This window comes from Carlito syrichta, unplaced genomic scaffold (assembly GCF_000164805.1).
Source record: "Carlito syrichta isolate Samal-C Ts95f unplaced genomic scaffold, Tarsius_syrichta-2.0.1 Scaffold303043, whole genome shotgun sequence".
Classification (NCBI taxonomy): domain Eukaryota; kingdom Metazoa; phylum Chordata; class Mammalia; order Primates; family Tarsiidae; genus Carlito; species Carlito syrichta.
In genome coordinates, this window is record NW_007247139.1 from 271,944 (window position 1) to 275,828 (window position 3,885).

The following is a 3,885-nucleotide window of genomic DNA, read 5'->3' on the forward strand; positions in this document are numbered from 1 at the left end:
TTTTTAATGTACCTATATGAAACATCCAATACATTGATGGTATTTTAATTTATTTAACTGTTCTTCCAATGTTGGACATAAAGTTGTTTCTACTCTCTCATAATTATATATAATACTACATTATTATTCATAATAATATATATAAAGTAATAAATAATAAATACAGGGGGTGCCAAAAATGTATACACATTTAAGGAGATGTTATCTATGTATTACTTTTCGAAGTTGAAGTTAATAATAGTGGCAATGTGTAGTATGGTGTTTGCTCAACTGTACTTCTGCCGTTTTCTTTGATTGTCCTGTCTGCCACATGGTGATGCTAGCATTCATTTAATTAACGCCATCTTCTGAGTGAACGTCATACTTAAAATGTGTATTTTTTTTGGTACCTCCATATATTATGAACAGATTTATGTATGTAAGCTTCATTTTATTGTTGATATATTTCTCTCTGATGAAAATGCAAGTTCAACATTTTGCAGGCTGCCCTATACTTTCTCATTTCAAGCCATACAATCTCTATTGTCCTCTCAAAAGGGACACATTTCTGTTTAGATTACACATACATCCTGTGATACTGCCTCAGGTCAGCTGATTTCTCCTTGCCCCATTCTGATTTCTGTTGTCAGAAAATTCTCCATTATCACCACAGACTTACATAGCAATATGCGAAGAGGATTAATTATCCATATAACGCTTTGGTTTTAAATTCAGATAACAACTTCAGTGGATCAATCTTAAGTAACTTTGGGGAATAGTCGCACGTTGACCATTTTCATCTGCTGGTTGCATAAGGAAAGTAAGGTTTTGAATATCTTCAACTTCAGTTAATGTCACTTAGATCACTGAGCTGGAATGGAGTTGAACTGGGTCACCTACACCAGCAGTTTTCACATCAGGCTGCTTGTTGATATCAACTCTAGAGCTTTATAAAGTTTCTGACTCCTTGATCTCATCACAAACCTATTAAGTCCGATTTTCAGAGGAAAGATTGGGGAAAAGTGAAGGTTGGGAATTCACATTACTAAGAGCTTTCCCAAGTGATGGTGATGGGCAGCCAGCTTTGGGAATTGCTAATGTAGAACACAAACCAGTCACTCACATACTAGTCAGTTTCCTTTGTATAAAAAAAAACAAACAAATAATAACGAACATGTCTTTGTATTCCTTTCTTTCTAGTTCCACTGTCATCATGTCAGATCAACCTTCCCTGGCACTTGCCTGAATTACTGGACAGCTTCCTCTACGTGCCCTTCAGCCACTGTGGTGCCATCTGTTGAAGATGGTGTCCTTCCAATGTATATTTTTGGTGCCTTTGTCAAAAATCAGATGGCTGTAAATATGTGGATTAATTTCTGAACTACTTATTCTGTTCTATTGGTCTATGTTTCTGTTTTATGCCAGTACCACATTGTTTTGGTTATCACAGCTTTGTAATATATTTTGAGGGTTGGTAGTGTGATGCCTTCAGCTTTGCTCTTTTTGCTCAAGATTGCTCTGGCTCTTCAGGGTCTTTTGTGTCTCCATATCAATATTTCTCAAAGTGTTATTTGCCAGGCATTCACCTAACAACTTTATCTGACCACAAGCAGCATTTCAAACTTTGTCTCTCCTTAAAAGCTTGCAGTTAGCCCATGGGTATACAAAATTGAGTGTTCCTCTCTTTTCTCCAGTTTACTCTGTGCCTGTTCATTTTCCACCTTTGCTGATGCTCCTTGTCTAAGAAGTCTTCCGTGCCTTCAACTGTCTTTGCTGACCTGGCCTTGGAAAAGTCTCTTCTAACTCTTTTTTTTCTGTGCACACATCTGCATATTTTACATACTTGGGTTTATTCTGTATAAATAGTTTTATATCCTTTTTAATTTTTATGATAGTCTAAATATTTTGTTCATTTTTAAAGCAACTAATGCAACATCATATCGGGCATCAACACTATTATTATGCAAAGTATTTCTGAGATTTTAAAGAATACCTATTTCCAAAAATGGGAAATAGTCTATGAAAGTTTCTACTCCTACAGTTAAACAAGTGAGTAATTCATACTACCATATGAAAGGATAGGGAAAACATGTGTCATGATTTGTTGGAACATCAGAAGAAACCTCTTATAGCTAAGTGTGCTAATTCTGATCATAAGACATTCATTCATTCATTCATTCATTCACTGAGCACAATTTTCTAGGCTGTTGGAATACAGTAATGAATCAGATTCAAATGTTGTATGTTGTCAGGGACTCATGCTACAGTTAAGGATATTCACAATTCAAGACAAAAAATGAGATGAAGCAATTTCAGATTTTTTTTGTTGAGTATCTAGTATACTATTCTAGGGGAAAAAATTAACTTGATCCAGAAAAAAATATGGGTTTGAATCCAGGGCAACAATGTACTAGTAGTATAATCTTGGACTCCCCACTTGATTGCACAAGTATTACTTTCCCTAGCTGTACTATAGGTTTCTTTGGAGGCAGAAGGAATCTAATGTTCTTCTTTGTATTTTGAGTTGGAATCTCATTCGCCCAGGCTGCAGTGCAGCGGCACCCTCACAGCCACCCCAGCGTCGACCTGCTAGGCCCAGGTGATTCTTCCACCTCAGCCTTCCAAGTAGCCAGAACTACAGGCGTGCGCTACTACACCCGGCTAATTTTTTGATTTGTTGTAGAGATGAGGTCTTGCCATGTTGCCCAGGCTGGTCTTGAACCCGCGGACTCAGAAAATCCACTTGCCTCAACCTCCCAAAGTGCTGGGATTATAGGCTGAGGTACTAAGTCTGGTCAATCTAATGTTCTTTGCAAAGTACCTGATACTTAGGAAGTCCCAGAAACTGTGTTAATTATTATAGTAATAATAATAGTGTATAATTATAGTCAATAATAATTATAGTGAATTAATGACAAGTATTATTATCATCATCACTGTTGACAGATGCTGGCTCCAGGAGTTTGAACAATCTCATTTGTGAGTGCCCATCCACTTTCAAACACTCAGAACTTTTCACTAGTTCCCAAAGTGTTCTCTGAGAATGAAATCATGCACTGCTAATCATTTCTTACATGTACAGTGACAAATGTTCTTTCATTTGACATTCGTAGCCTCCTTTTGGTATATTTATAAAGAGCTTGTTTTTAGATGGTACAGACATGGTTCAGAAAGATTTAATACCTTTCTCAAGGTCACATAGTAAATGCCACAAACTTTGTCCTATATTATTCTGAGCATGCCAGGTAGTTTTGACTTCAGTATTTTTCCTAGAGGAAGGATAGTGTTGAGTAGAAAGTCAGTCACTTAAAAAATGTAAATACAAATATCTTCATGGGGCTAGATCAGCAGCCCTGCTATTTACAGGGCTCCTTATTGTTAAATATACACACAACAGGCAAATTGAGAGTCTGAAAAATGCAGCAAAAATAGCAATGTAATATACCTCAAACCAAGGATATCTTGACTATTCCACTGTAAGAGCTTTTGTTTTTTGGTATAACTTGTATAGCTCTTTTATTAATTATTTCAACTTCTGTGGATGCTTGTTTTATGAGAAAATTTAATATGTGACTCTGGGAGCCAGAGAGACCATGTACAGGCTGTACTTAAGAAGAACTGATTTGGAAAAGTTTCCTAGGTTATGGTCCCAAAAGCTTTTCTCTTCATTTCCTTTTTTGAATCAGTGGCTGGCTATTCAGTGTGACTAGGCAAGAGAGAATAGGGCAGAAATGGAGAACAGATTGTGGAGTAGAAACGGTGGGTTTACTCACTTAATACCACTTCCATTTCCTTTGTCCTTTTTCTGCCTCTAAAATAAAAGACAAACATTAAATTCCCAGCTTTTTTGCAGTTAGAAGTGTCCAGGTGACACTCTTTTGCCCGGTGTCTGTCAATGCTTTCTTT